This window comes from Mesoplodon bidens (genome assembly GCF_964165515.1).
Source record: "Mesoplodon bidens genome assembly, contig: HAP1_SCAFFOLD_423, whole genome shotgun sequence".
NCBI lineage: Eukaryota > Metazoa > Chordata > Mammalia > Artiodactyla > Ziphiidae > Mesoplodon > Mesoplodon bidens.
In genome coordinates, this window is record NW_027672575.1 from 32,996 (window position 1) to 49,439 (window position 16,444).

At 38.8% G+C, this 16,444-nt stretch overlaps 1 pseudogene across 1 annotated transcript; it reads left to right on the plus strand.

Annotated features, from left to right (window-relative positions):
* The first annotated feature begins 3,999 nt into the window (after positions 1-3,999).
* Positions 4,000-8,430, plus strand: LOC308609982 (3-hydroxyisobutyrate dehydrogenase, mitochondrial-like; annotated as a pseudogene). The gene is made up of 2 exons: positions 4,000-4,011; positions 7,112-8,430. The product of its transcript is annotated as a 3-hydroxyisobutyrate dehydrogenase, mitochondrial-like (transcript).
* Positions 8,431-16,444: the final 8,014 nt, after the last annotated feature.

Consider the following 16,444-nt stretch of genomic DNA (forward strand, 5'->3'; position numbering starts at 1 on the left):
ATTTGATACATGTATATATTGCAAAGTGATTACCACAATAAGGTTAGTTAACACATCCATGACCTTACACAATCAATTACCTTTTGTGTGTGTGTGTGTGTGTGTGTGTGTGTGTGTGTGATGAGAACATGTAAGATCTACTATCTCGGAAACTTTTGAGTATGCAATAGAGTGTTGTTAACTATAGTCACCATGCTGTACATCAGACTCCCAGGATTTATTCATCTTATAACTGGAAGGTTATACCCTTTGACCAACAACTCCCCATTTCCTCCACTCCCCAGCCCTTGACGGCCACCATTCTACTCGGTTTCTGTGAGAGCAGCTTAGATTACACGTAAAAGTGAGATTATGCAGTGTTTGTCTTTCTCTCTCTGACGTATTTCACTTAGCATAATGCCCTCAAGGTTCATCCAAGTTGTTGCAAATGGCAAGATTCCCTTATTTTTTAAGGCTGAATAACATTCCATTCTACATATGTGCCATATTTTCTTTATTCATTTGTCTGTCAATGGACACTATAGAAACAGAAACTCACTCAGTTCCTACAAGTGTCCAAGGTAACAATAGACAAAATATGGATGTTGGTGGGTGTAGATCCAGGCAGTAGGTTAGACTACATCCCACAGGCAGGAAGGCCGCTATTTTAGGAGGAGCTGCCTTGAATATGAATCAAATAATAATTGATTTATATATCACCAGTTCAGAACTAACTCATCTGTTTTCAACACCTCACCATAGATATGAAATGAGAATGAGTGGAAAAAGAGGCTTCTGAAGGCAAACAGTCATAAAACCCATTATTATTCTGTAAAAAGGAGACTATACAGTCTTACCTTCAGAACCTCAACTCAAACAAAGACATGTAGCAGCCTTAGTAGGATATAATCGCAACAGAAAAAATACAAGCAGAAGGCAGAGGAAAAAGAAGTGCCATTTGGTATGGGAATAAATAGCTCTGTATGTCTCAAAAGCCTCCTATAAACATGTCTGGGTGTCAATATAGTGTAATAATTAATATCCATAAACCCTGAGTCTTAAGAAAAAAGAACTGTATCTTTTGCTTTCTTTTAGAAAGGGACAGAAAGGTAACTATATTTGCTTTAATAAATACAGAGACTTAGTGCACTTAAATATTTGATCAACTAATTTAAAAAATGTTTCTTACAGTATACATCATTTTCTGATGAAACGGGTAAAATAAGGTTCTAGGGTGTGAGGAGGGCATGCGGTATTCTACACATTTTCTTTTCTGTCCTTTTGTAGCTGAATATCCTTTTCCAGGCCTAAAGAAGTAGTAAAATTATGCACCTAAGATTGAATAAAAGGTTTCATAGACATATTTTACATATATGCCATTAGATTTCCACAGAGTTATTTCAGGCTGCTGACAGGTTGCTTGCTTGAGCTGAGACCCCTCTAAACAAAGCCCAGGAAGAAGCTAACAACTGTGAAAGCCAACTTATTTATTCTGTGAGTAACTTGGCTGCAGAGCAGACTAATTACCCCTTTAACCACACTGTTTGAACTCATTGTACTTATCTGGGAATCACTATTCTGAAAGTAGAGAAGGGGACTAGGGAAGTTAAAAGAGACAAAAGATCTAAATATGGTCTCTTTGCAGAATCTCAAAGGTCAGGCAACAGGCTTCTTTCTGATGGTTTTAAAAAGAGAAGATGAGCTGTGGTTTAAAGGTCCACTTTGGAATTCAAATTCTACCTCAGGTGTAGCCTGAATGCTAGTCTCCACCTTGAGTGAATCACTGAAGGATCATTTCTCAGCACATAGTCAGTGTTTGTTAAATTTTCATATTATTTTATCCCAGTGAATAATATTGCTGAGGGATTTTGAAACTATTAAATTCCGCCAAAGGACTTGATTCTGTAATGATACCAAACCTTGGAAAATAAAGGAAGTAGAGATTGGTGAATCCTTGACAAATTATTAGAGTTGTAACTGATTGTTTCATAAGGAAAGATAGGGAATGGATCACTTAGGAAACTGAATGAATACTTTGAATCTCATCTATTTCTGTTAAAACTACAGGTTAGTTGAGCTCAAAAATTGTAGGTATAAAAATTGTGTTTTTTGGTAATAAAATTTGTTTTAACCCTTCTCTCAATTATGCATTTAAATGTTGACCAATTCACAAGTAACTGTTTACAGTCGATGGATTGGCCAGTGGCTTTGGGATCATTCATTTTATAGTCTGGGATTTCCAGTGTGATCTTTATTTTCCCATTTATACTCTATTTCATACATTTTATTAGCAGTAGTAGTAGAAATAGTAGTAGTAGTATCATTATTATTTAGTTAGAGTAGAAATGTTTCTATAACTTCTTACGATCAGACATATACTAAACAACACACATTTTGAAAGCACTGGTGTTGGAGTAAATTCGATGTTGATGAGACTAGTCACTGCCCTTAAAGGAGCTTGTCTTCTAGTTGGAAAGATGTGACATATACAATAATCTGAGGCATTAAGTAAATACATGGGTCTGAGGGCAGAAGATCCTGAAGGAAGCAAGCTACAAAGAACTCATTTTGAATCCTGGCATTAATATTGGCAGATCTCCTCACACCTTTTTACGACAGTTATAGACAAAGCAAGTAAGACTGGAGAATACACTGCAATGGCCCAACTAAGATTTAACGTCATTTCAGCCTAGGGGATTCTTTCTAGGCTTTGAGTATATGATAATTTAAGTGCTACCTAAATAGTAAATTTACTTTAATGCTGACAACGTAGAAAAGATACTTTGCTGCAAAAGTATACACAGTAGTAACAGGTGGATTTTGGAAGAAACTAATATTTTGTCTTATACTGGTAACTACACTATTGCCCCAGACCTAGCAGCAGCCTTTACTCTTTGTTGTTTTCTTCTAAGACTGAAGAGCCTCTTTATTGTTTGTGCTGATTTTTTCCCACCAACAGATCTCAGAGCAATCTGAGTGCACTGGCCAGTTGGGACAAAATTATCATTAGAATTCTTGGCTAGAGAAGAAAGCTCCTAATTTAAGAATGGCTTTTTGCCTTCTGAGAGCTCAGAAGAGCACATTGCAAGCCATCTACATTTATAAAACATGTTTTAGTATGGAAAATTTCAAACATCTACAGAAATAAAGAGAAAGAAGTAGAAACTTTCATCCATTGTTCTCATCAAATGTCCATTTCAGGCCAATAGATTGTCTCTGCACCCTCTCTTACTACTACCACCATCATCCCCAGCAATTTTAAAGCAAATCCCAGATTTCTTTTTCTCAGTGAAAACGTCAGTATCCATATTTCTAAAATGCAAGAACTGCCCTTTTTAAGCTCAACTATGTCATTATCACACATCCGCAAATAATAATGATTCCTTAATATCAACAAATAGCCAGTCAGTTCATGTTTCCTTGATTGTCCTCTAAATGTATTTTTATTTTAATAACCATTATTTATTTGATTGCTGATCCAAACACAATTTCTTTTAAAGTATAGGTTTAAAAGAACTCAGTTTGCTCATTTTTCTTGCAAGTATTTGTCCTTGAATTCAAAGCATTCATCCAGTAGGGTTCCCAACTGTCTGGATTATGCTGATTGCATCCCCTTTCTGCTTATATGTTTATCATGCTCCTTTGGTCCATGTATTTACTGTCAGTTGGTAGATAGATCTAGAGCACTGACATAATTCAGGTGTGATTTTTTTGTCAAGTTTACTTCATAGATAATACTGATGAATTCCAAAAGGAACTATAAAGTGTCTGTCTTACTGTGACGTTGCAGCCATTAATGATCAATGTCTAGATCCATTAATTTATTAAGGGTACCAAATGGTGATATTCTACTAACTAGATGATTATTCATTTACTAGCTAGAACATTATTTCATCAACTACTTGGTTGCCCTGAGTTACAGTTTAATTAGGAAAGGAAGAATAAATGTTTCTTTTATTTTATTTACCAGTTTTACAAAAAAAGAAAAAACAAGAGAGAGAAAGGTTGACTCTTCCAAAGATGACTAATGAGGTATTTTCTTGCTTTGTTGTTGTTTTCAGTGAGGTTGTTATAAATATCGATGCAGAGATTGTCCCCTCTTAGGTTCACGGATCCTGTTCAAGTTGGCTCCTGAGTCCTTTCCACACAACCACAGTAGTCTTTGAAGTCTTCCCAGCTCTCTTATATGACAAGAGGTACCAGGAACATCTTGTTCGTTTCTTATGCTGGATTTGAAATCAGCTGTTTCTCCAAGGAGACATTATCCACTGTGTTTATTCAAACTTGTGTTCCTTCTAGTTTAACCTTCTCTCGAGACATGATTTTTTTTAAACAAATTACTTACTGAATTTTTCACCTTTTCAAATCTTGCTATTCTCCAATCACTTCATTTCTGAATTTTTCTAATTTCTTTTATGTTTTTCTTAAAACCAGTTTCTATTCCTTTGAAAATTTCTTTTACTTTTTCCGCAATATCAGGCAATAAATTTCATTTGTTCTGTGGACGTGTCTTTCTGTGACGTTTTCAGGATTTGCTGGAACTTTCTTTTCACCCCTCTTTTTTCTTTTTTTTTCTCACTGATTTTCTACAGGATGTGAATGGAATACTCTTCTGTCGCTCATTTTTAAATGAAATAAGTTTCCACTTTAGGAGGGAAACATAGATCAGAATATAATTTCTAGCTTCAGAACTCCAGGGCTCACTATCTTCTATTATTTTCACAACATAATTTTTTTTATTTATTTATTTTTTGCGGTACGCAGGCTTCTCACTGCTGTGGCCTCTCCCGTTGTGGAGCACAGGCTCCGGATGCGCAGGCTCAGCGGCCATGGTGCACGGACCCAGCCGCTCCGCGGCATGTGGGATCTTCCCAGACCGGGGCACGAACCTGTGTCCCAGCAGGCGGACTCTCAACCACTGCGCCACCAGGGAGGCCCCACAACATAATTTTAAAAAATGACCTTAAAATTTCTAAAATCTTCCTCCTCGGCCCTCCTATGCCCATTTACCCAGGCCTCCTCTTTCCTGTCCTTGTTGAGTATGGGGATTTGTTCTGGAATGGTGCTTTGGTTTGATAGGTGTCAAGGTTTCACAGACCCCAGAACACTTGGCATCCTCAGAACATTTCAAAGTTCTTGCACTCAGCTGCAAAGTGGAGCCTGCAACATTCACTCCCGGTTTCTGCCGCTGTTCTCAGTGAGTTTTTCAATCTCAGTGAGTTCATGAACCATAGTAACCTTTGGCTCTCCTTAAAGAGAGAGAGAGTCCTTCCCTCGTCTTCCTCCCACACACCTTGGGATACACATATGTAGGTCTTTTTCCTGTTGTTGGTTTGTTCCTACCTGGCTGTATGTTGCAGTTAATGTGGACACCTTGTTGTAGATGTTGTCTGTGGGTTTTTGATCTTGCTATCCTAGATGCTTTTCTTTCTTCTTTGTGGGGGTGGGGGGTTGTGTATTTAGGGGAGGGGTGGCATATTCAGGGATAAAAATCTTCTCTGTAGCCACCACCATTTCCCCAGAATCCTCTGCCATTAATATTTAAAACAAAATCATGGGAATCATTATCCGGATCCTTAGGATAATCATTACACTGTATCTGTCTTTTTTCCAGGCTTCAAGCTGCCTGTGGCTCGCCACGTTAGTATACTGACATGACTGGGCAATGCCTAATTTGATGGGCTCTTTCTGTACTACCTTCCTCCTAATCATGACAGTCTTGTACGCTATACATAGTCTTCTTCACTGATAGGGAATTTAGAAAATACAGGAAGCCATGGGTTTAATAGCTGAAAGTGGAATTAATGTGTTCTTTTTCTCAGGTAAAATATCATAAGACTCCTTAGGCCAAAGTTGTAAAATGAAATCGCAACTTTCCTGGAATCATTTTGCAAACGTGAATGCCCACATAAAGTACACTAGGACTTGAATCCAAGGAATAACACATTTTTAGAGCCTCCAAATGTATAAACTTAGTACAATTCTGCATTACTTCTTAAGGCAACTGAAGAAAATAATTTTGTGATCAAATAAATATTGATTTTATTAACAGTTATTTTAAAAGTTTACAAAACTTATAAAAAATGTTAAGGCTCTATCAGCCTCATCAGTTGTTAATTTCTTTTCTAGAATCTTGGATTAAGGAACAGTCGTTTGAGGGGAAACATGGTATAAAATGGGAAGATAATCTAACAGTAAAGATAGTTATATCTCTTCCTGTGTGATGAACTACTCCTAAGCTTGGTGGTTTAAAACAGCAGGCACTTTATCTCCTCACAATTTGTGAATCAGCAGAATGGGCTGGGATCTCCTGGGTGGATCTATCTTGCTTTCACCTGAGGTGACTACTGAGGCTGCCATCATCTGGTTGCTGGACTGGGGCTGGTTGCTTTCACATGTCTGGCCATTGGTGCTGGCTGTGGCCTGTGCCTAGTCTCCACTAGGTTAGCCAGGCTTCCTAACATGTCAGGTTTCCATGAGGACAAGCCCTAAAGCACGAGTGCTCTCCAAGCTTCAGCTCTTGATATGCCATTGGGCCAAAGCAAGTCACGTGACCAAGCCCAGGTCAAGGTGGAACAAAACTACACAGGGTGAGAAAACGGGGGGAGGGGCATTTGCACTGGGGGTCAGTAGTCTAACAAACTGCTGCAATAACTCTATAAAGAAAAACACCCCGGAGGACAACTGGTAAAAAATGAATGTGTGCGGGGTGGGGTGGGGTTTGGCATAGGGGGGCAAAGGCAGTAAACAGAGGCTACCAAAATCTGAAGATTCTGGAATTTTTGGAAAATCCACTGGGATTAAAGGAGTTACACAACCATGTTCTGACACCAGAAGAAAGGTGCCAGTTGAGCATCAGGGAAGTCTAGCGCTCTTCCTCCATCGCATCAATTTTCACGTTTCTTTGACTCAGCATATTTGTAGAATGAATCATGACTTTCTATAAATTTTTAATTCAGTTTTTCAAAGAAATAGTGACCTCGCTTCTATCTGCTGTGCCGCAAAAATGCCGTAGAAAAAAATTCCTTCTGTTAAATCGCTCACTAGGTGAAACTGTATGTGTAACCTAGTACCAAAGAGGTATTAAGAATCGCCACAGCCGAGCCGGCCCTCCGCATCACGCACCCTATAGCAGCCAGTGGGTGAGCCGGGAGTCGAGGAGGTCACCGTGGGAAGGAGGGGCACGGGCAGCGTGGCAGCCTCCTTCCGTCTCCGTGGAGCCACCTCCGGCCTCCGGTACAGGGAGTCGTCTGCAGCAACCAGTGGTGGCCAGCCTTGCAGCGCTGTGTTCTAGGTCAGTAGCTTCCAAGACTCCAGTTGGATTCATTGGAGTAGGCAACGTGGGGAGTCCAGTGGCAAAAGAGCTCATGAAACATGGCTAGCCACTCACCATTGTTGATGTGTTCCCTGATTCATGCAAAGAGCTTCTAGATGCAGATGAACCCTGTAGTGTCTTCTGCAGGGGATGTAGCCGAAAAAGGTGACAGAATTATTACAATGCATCAATGCACTAGAAGCTTATTGTGGAGCAAATGGAATTCAAAAAAAAGTGAAGAAAGACTCACTATTAATAGATTCCAGTACTGTTGATCCTATGGTTTTCGGAGAATTGGCCAAAGAAGTTGAGAAAATGGGAGCGGTTTTCACGGATGCCCCTGTTTCTGGTAGTGTGGGAATGGCTCGATCTGGCCACCTCACACTTAGGATGGGAGGGGTTGAGCTGCTGTGGTGCATGGGCTCCCATGTGGTGCATCGTGGAGCTGTTGGGACTGGCCAGGCTTCGAAGATCTGCAAAAACTTGCTGTTAGCTATTAGTAGGATTGGAACTGCTGAAGCTATGAATCTGGGACTCAGGTTAGGGCTTGACCCAAAACTCTTGGCTAAAATCCTAAATACGAGCTCAGGACAATGTTGGTCAAGTGACACTTATAATCCTGTACCTGGGGTGATGGATGGAGTTCCCTCGGCTAATTACTATCAGGGCGGATTCGGAGCAACACTAATGGCTAAGGATCTGGGATTAGCATGAGACTCTGCTACCAGCACAAAGAGCCCAGTCCTTCTGGGCAGTCAAGCCCATCAGATCTGCAGGGATGTTGTGCGTGAAGGGCTACTCAAAAAAAAAAGACTTCTCATCCGTGGTCCAGTTTTTGCAAGAGGAGGAGACATTCTGAGTTTGCCCTCTGGCTGTGAACACTGAAACATTGAAACCAAACTGTGTCTTGGAGCCCCTTATGGCTCACTCCACAGGAAAATGGGCTTAATCAAAGGTCAGCTGTCTGCTTTTGAGTGTGTAGGTCAGGGGTTCCCAACCCCTTGGCCTTGGACGGGTACCAGTCCACAGCCTCTTAGGAACCGGGCTGCACAGCAGGAGGTGAGTCGCAAGCAAGCCAACTAAGCTTCATCTGCTGCTCCCTATGCCTCACATTACCGCCTGAACCTCACACACCCCGCCCCCCCTCCCTGGAAAAATTTGCTTCCAGGAAACCGGTCCCTGGTTCCAAAAAGTTTAGGCACCTCTGGTCTAGGTCACAGTAGATCCTGGGATTTTTCACCCATTCTAAACTGCTTATTCTTTTTATCTATTTAGCAAACATATCATCTGTAATTTTTTTCTCTGCAAGCCACTGATGGTAACTGCTAGCTAGCTAGCTGATTGGCCTTTTTCAAAAGTTTGATTCCTAAGCATCTTCAGCTAAAACGCTGCCTACTTCACTCAGGATATTATTTACTCCACTTTACAAATAAAACTAAAATTGTTTTCAACAGGATAAAATCTATCCTCGAGGAAAGAAAAGAAATTGGTGTGAGAAAAGATATTAGAGAAAGGGGAAGTATAGTGAGTTACTACCTGTGTCCCTCAGAAAATTTGTCCTGTTAAATAACCCAGTGGTGATATTCTTGCATTGAGATTACTGGTTTATTTTCTAGGAGTTGTTAAAGCAAGAGAACTCCTTGCTGCATGTTATGTAATTTGGACTCTGTTACATTATCTTGTTGTGCCCCTCTTGTAACAACTTCCCATACTCAGCAAACTTGTTTTTTCATATTTTTGCTTCCTTGTCCATTTTTACTGCATATTTTTTGACTTCAAAAGAATGACATCTTTAGAACTGTTTCAGAGCCAACGATGATATGTGCTTTAGATAATTATTACACTATGCTAAATATAACCATATTCTTTTGAATTCAAATAGATTTCTATGCTGATAAAAAAAGAGAGGCACATTTCATCAATGTTTAAATAGTATCCTTCTTCCTCTAAAACTTAAAATAGGATTCAGTCTGATTGCTAAAGGGTTATTTTCTTCAACAACAAGAGCTGACTTAGGCCATTTCTTGGCAGTGGAATCTGAGCATAGAGGTCCCTGTCTGACTGCCCTTTGTTTCTCACTCACAGTATCCTGGGTGAGTGTAATGGACGGGCGTGCCCTTATGACTTAGCCCACTGCTACTGCTCCTGATGAGGGCTAATGGTGTGGGCCACTTTAAATCTTGCCCAGCAAAGTGCTGACATCTGGGGTTTCCTATCAAGTTTACCAGATATTTCACAGTAATTTCATAATTTACACAACATAAAAACACTGATTTTGAGCTTAGGAAAGCATTTCATTTAAACAGATAGAGAACACTACTCTACAAAATGGTTTAAAATTTGTGAGCAATTGCATTAAATAAACTCTAATATAAATTAATCTAATACAAGTAAACTAATAGTTGCAAAGCTACTGGTTGCTTCAGAAGCGGTGGCTACGGATAACTTCAAAGTTGTTTCCTCAATTCATTAAGAGGAGAAACTATTTGCTGTCAGCTTCTTCTTGGGGAAGCTTAGTTTGATGCTGATTCGCGTTATGAATGTATAGGAACCATTACTGGTTCTTCCTTTCCATATTCAGTGCACCATTATACTTCTATCCTCTTAAGATCTGGATATCTGTTACTGCTACTGTTGGCTGGAGCCTGGGAGGAGGAAAGCTATCAAGAAAAAAGGTCAACAAGTGTTAAAGATTTTTAGCATACCACTGAGCCTTTTTATCAACCATAATCATAAGAAATAATAATTAAAATTACTTATAGCCTGGTCAGTGAGACCTTGAGTAAATTGTGGAAGCATCCATGTTTCATACAGTTTCAGGGGATGGATATTTCCTGTTATTAACTCTATATCCTCTTCAACTGGAACAGAGAGACCTTTCTCTGTTGAAGCAGTTTTGTCTTTTTCCTGGGCATTTTCAGTTTTCTCTTAGGAGAGACTTGTAAAGCTTACATATACAAACTTACACATACACGTATAAAGCAAAGAAGGGATAGGGCAGTCTTGAGAGGACACGGTTTTGTAGCAGGCACACAAGACAGAGCTAATACTCCCTGATTGCATTTGCCTCCCTAGCCCCATCTCCTTTGTGGAAAGCATCAGCATTCTGACTGGTCTCTGCACCCCACTAACTGGACGGAACACTGCATTGGCATTCTTAGGGAGCACTGATGGTCCCTCCGGAAACTGTGGTTAGAGCTTGTGCAGCCAAAGTGCACAGGAAAGAATCAAATATACTTCAGATAACATGCTTACTCTGTTTTGCTTAATTAGCACTTACTCCCTGTAAGAGGCTGATTTCTGCTTTGACAGGGAGTAATCGAACTCGGTATTCACGCAAACCATAAAATTAAAGTTAACATACCTCAGCTTTTCATCCTACTGGAAGAAATGTATGAAATCTAAAGTTATTTTTTAATTGCTGCTGTTTAGAATGCCTGAAGCCCATTTGCTGAACTTGTTAAAGAGCAGTGTTAATGAGGGTATTTTTCGTTTCTTTCTTTTCCGACCACAGCATGAATTCTCAGCCCAAAGTGTGCCCTGTTTCCCACAATAGAGACAGGGGAAAAAGTGCGAGTCTCTCACCACAAAGCATGAGACAACTACAAATACTTCTCTCCCAGAGTTAACATTGATGAGAGTCTTTGTGGAAAAGAACTTCCTCTTTTTGCGGGAATACAGTAGAAATGCAAGATGTATTCTCCACAATTTCACTATTGGAAAAATAATTTCATAGTCTCTCTCTCTCTCTCTCTCTCTCTCTCTCTCTCTCTCTATATATATATATATATATATATTTTTTTTTTTTTTTTTTTTTTTGCGGTACGCGGGCCTCTCACTACTGTGGCCTCTCCTGTTGTGGAGCACAGGCTCTGCACACGCAGTCTCAGCGGCCCTGGCTCACAGGCCCAGCTGCTCCGTGGCATGTGGGATCTTCCCAGACCGGGGCACGAACCCGTGTCCCCTGCATCAGCAGGCGGACTCTCAACCACTGCGCCACCAGGGAAGCCCCATAGTCCATATTTTTTATTGGTCTTCTTAAAAACATACACAGTGTTTACAATAAGGAGTAAAAGAGAAGATTTTCAATGTGATATTTCAAGGAGCATTTTGTAAAGGCAGGATCCAGTGCCAACTTTGGAAAATTAACACACACCTATGAGATCAAAGAGTCACCTGCAAAAAATTTTATTATGTTTTTCTTTCATACTAGTTTCCTAAAGGTGCATTGTTACTTCTTGGTAATGTAATAGTCAGAAAATACAGCAAATAGTTTCTCCTCTTAATGGTGGCCATTTGAGGAAGAAGTAGCTCTTACATAAGTGTCTAGTGACCTTATCTCTTTTGATACAATACCTCTTGGTTTCAGAGGCTTGCACAGATTTCCTCTAAATGAATAAACTTAGTAAGATTTTTCTAACTATCAGTCTAAAAGTAGATTTAGAAATCTACTTCTGAAGCAGTTTTGTTAAGTAATTATTGGTCAGTTCTCTTTCTGATTGGTACTTCTTTCTGCAAAACAAATCCCTGTACTTAGAACAATTAATACCACCATCCCTGGCTCCTTGATTATTACACAGTGATGTTTCTTGAGAAAAAAGCTTACCCTTTTTGGGGGGAAACTTCAGTCCCTGAAGTAATACTTCATTAAAACTAGATCTGCTTCTAATGCCAGTGTGATGCAGATCAGTATCCCCTTTCTTTTGACTTTCCAGGATGTGTGAAGAGAATGGTATGGTTTGGTTTAGGAAGGGTTGTAGCTTAAGAGGATTGCATTATGTTTCTGTGTCACTTTGGGGGATTTTATTTCAATATTATATCCTGTTCTGTAAAAACACCCTAGTCATTCTCTTACTTATTATTAAATAATTAAACGCTGCCCTTTGTTTACTTTCCCCTTCTGATCAGAAGACTCCTCTCCACTCTAGGCCTTGATCTGAGTTCCCATTCATCAGCTTGTAGTAGATACACTTCTGGTTTCTGAAGTCAGACAGATATGGGTCCCATTTCTGTCTTCATCAGTTATAATTTAGCCTCTGATATATGCATACCAGAGCTGGGAGTGACAAACATTTTGCTTCTCCTTATTTTCCCAGGGTTCTGTGCATTTTAATAGAGGATCACAATATTTGAAGTAGAGCTGGGATGGGGTGGAACGAAAGAGCAGGAAAACATGCTTTTAGGAAGGTCTGATATACAAATCACATGGAGGTAACTGCTTGAGGGAAAACCACCCCTACCTGAGTATTGTCAATAAAGTAGCACAGGGAGGCAAACGAATCAATTGTTCACTAAAAATATTCTTCTTTAGAGGAATAAAATTCACAAGAAAGCCTCATTGCAAATAAAATATATTTGTTTTCCTAAAGGAAGATATTTGGAAAGTCGTAGTAAATACCTCTTTTGACCTTCTGTGTCCCTAGTGTTCTATCTCCACTAAGTTTTATGAACACTACATAGAGGAGGAGGCTGAGTCTCAAAGGCCATAAGTAAGAGATGGATTTCAGAGCCTTTGCAAGGTCCTTTATGCCCCATGACTTCCCATTGCTTGTGCTTTTCATCCAGATAGGTGCTTAGGATACCAGAATGAATACATCTCTTTCGAGAGGTTTTTAACAGACATTAGATCTTAAACAAGTACAACACCTAACAAATAGAACAGAATGCTTTATTTAAAGCAGAAACAGAATAAATGCTCACCTAGTATCATTTAAATCCCCATTAAATTATTTTTTGAATCAACATGTTTATATTTGAGGGTATTTTCTTATTTTTTTCTAGTTCCCTTTACTTGCACCTCCTTTCTTTTTCACTTTTCCCAACTGAAATGTTTATGGTTTCAAAAGTAATTACTTCTTGAAGAAAGTTTTCATGTATACTAAGTGCTACCTAATGGAAGCCATAGCATAGAGTCTGCTAGCGTTTAGAGTGGTATAATACATAGCCAGGTTGAATCAAGTGGGAGAGAAGGTTCATCATTCTTTTAAACTGGCAGTGTTGCCAGAGGTGGATTAATATGCTCTTTGAATCTCTTATGTGCTGTAAGTCTCCTTGATCACAATCACTGTGTTAATGGTTGAGGTTTTGAATTAGTGGTGTCTCCTGGGCTCAGCTGGGCCAAGTCCCTTCACCTCTCTGGCCATATTAGGTGATGGTTTTCTCATTTCAATACATGATCTCTGTTAGAGGGAGTGTTGACTATACCAGACTTTTAACGTGGGCACCCAGAAAGTGGAAGAATCTCTCTACTGGTGATGAATCATAACTCTTTTCATTGTGAATATAGTCCTTCCCTTAGGTAAGGTAGGAACACCATGAGAAATAGAAAGTTCTCGGGTGTCTGTGGAAGCTGGAGTGCTCTCGACCTGTCAGCTCACTGGCAGAGCAGGCTTCGTCCAGACACTAGAGAACAAAATGTGAAATTGGCACCAGCCAGCCTCTCCATTGCACAGGATATCCCTATTTAAATTTGACAATCGGGATATTTTATAATTTGAAATTCTTGTCATCTGGTTTTCTTTAGTTTTTTCTTTGGGTTGAAAAGACTGAGAAGCTTGTTAAAAAATCTGGAATTCTGACGGTGAGGCTTAACCAGATCTATTGAGTCATCAATCAGCAAACATTGACCAATGCTTACCATTCCCTCAGTTACTATACTAAGGACCCAGACACGTCTCAGATAGTGGCCTTGCTCATTCACTGTATTTACAGTACTTTTTTCTAAATGTAACCAGAGCTCAGGTAAAGACAAGACATTGATTTGAGTCTGAAGTAAACAAAGCTGACTGGTCTGACCCCTTCAGTTTCCAGAATTCTTTTGTTTCAGGTAGTAATTTTCCCAGACCAATAGAACAAAGTCCTATCGTCTATTTATTTAATATTTTATCACAATAGTCCTTGCCCCTTTGACCTCTAGTGAGGAAACTTGCATAAGAAACTAAAATATGCTTAGGTTCTATGGGTAAGTGCAGATAATGATATGAATGAAATTGAAAATGAAAGCAAAGGTAGAAAAGCCAGTTCTGAATAGATGAAGTAAGACAGAGGTATTTGAAAAATCAAGTAGAAAAGATACAATAAGGAATGGAGAGCTTCTGGAAGTTTTCCAATAGGTGAGGGGTTGGTACATCATTTTCTTTTAATAACATGTCTGGCAGTTGTATGCCAGAGAAAGTTATAAGGGGGTTGACTATGTGCATGAAGTCCAGTGAGAACACTGTTTCTGTAGGCCACTGACGGTGTTCTGAGTGTACATTCTATAGTACTAGAAATTAAGTTAGGAAACAAAGGGTAATCTGATGTCATTTTAAATGACATTTCACAAATGATTAGAGAGCTAAAAGGTGTCTTTTTTCACTCAGCCAACACGTTGAGCACGTACTATGGGGCAAGCACTGTGCTTATGGGTAAGAGATAAAAGAAAAAATAAAGGCCAGAGGAACTCAAAAGAGAGTGTGAGAGATGCATAAACAACTCATGACAATCAAATAGGGAGAGGCTATTAAATAAATAGATCATAAAAATGTAACTTTGTAAAACAGAACTTAGAGTCACTAACCCTGCTAATAGGGGATATTAAAGAGAATGCCAACAATGAGGGGGTTTGGAATTAGGTTTTGAATGTCAGTAGGAATGTTCCACGTGGAGAGAAGGTCAGGGGCATACCAGGCAGAAGGAACATCCTGGACTTGAGAACCAACACAATATGTTTAAGTGATTGTAACTGAGATTTTTTTGACTAGAGCGTAGGGTATAAGTTGCCAAATGGTAGAAAATAGAGTATAAAAGTTAGGCTGGAATAAAAGTATAAAGTGTCATAATTCTTATGATGAAAGTTAGGTGTTTTCCTACAAAATGGGTTACTTATAAATATTTTAAAAATAGAGACTGCTGTGTAAGGCTTGAAAAAACACTAAATCAGAGTTGTACAGAGCTCAGGCTTAGTGGTGAAAATTTCTGTATTTTGTTTTCCAGGTTGGATACTGTTACAATTCTTCAACATTTCTTTTTCCTAAGTAAAGGCATCTGGTGAAAATATGGGATCCATTTTATCCTGGGGAAGTTTTGTCTTAACCTTTCTTCTATGTATTTTTCCTATTTAAAATGCTTTTGCAGAATCTAATCGTACGAAGTTCGGATACTTGAAGTACCTGCTCATATTCTCTCTTGGACATAATGGGAATAATTGGGAAGTCTTCTCTAATTTTGAGACTACCATGACTACTCTCTTATGTTGGTTATTCCTGTAGATGAACCAATTTTAGGTTCATCTGAGTGATTAGTTAAACTTACTCCTCACAGATTGATTCAGCAGGTCTGAGAAGATATCTCAGAATATGTATATAGAGAGATAAACAGTAAGAAATTACAGTAAGCACAAAAACAGATAAAGATCATTCATAATTCTTCATAAGATCTTATTTTCTCTCATTTCTCTCTTATTTTTTTCATAACTTTTCTTTAATCATATGAAAAAGAAGGGAATTTACATGGAATAACAAAAGATATGCAAAACTTAAGGAAACACAATTTTCTTAAATTTCTCAAACTTATTTGTATAGGATTCAGAATGCACTTAAAATGATTAAATGACTTAAGCTAAATCTTTTTTATTGCAAACTGTTTTAACCCAATTAACCAAGCAAGAAACTGAGAGTCATTCTTTACTCTTCTCCCCACCCTTAAACTCTGGAACAATCCCTAAGAATCGTCATAATTATACTATATATATATATATATGTGTGTGTATATATATATATATATATATATATATATATATATATATACACATACATATATATATACACACACATATATATACACACATATATGTGTGTATATATGTATACACACACACACACACACACACACATATGTCCATTCTTCTCTATGTCCATTGTCATATCTTTTACATTTCTTACTCGGATGTAACATCCCAGTTCACTTTTTCCCTGACTCCAGTATTATTTCTGTCTTGTTTATTCTCTGCATTGCAACCTAAATTTCACTCAACGGCTTAGAGCTCTTTGATAGCTTCTCTTTAATTTTGGGGAAAAGGCTTCAAGCACTGTGCTCTTGCCTACTAGTCCACCCTCATCTGCTTTCTCTATCCTTACTTAGCATCTCCTTCTTCCATAAATTTTCAGCAAT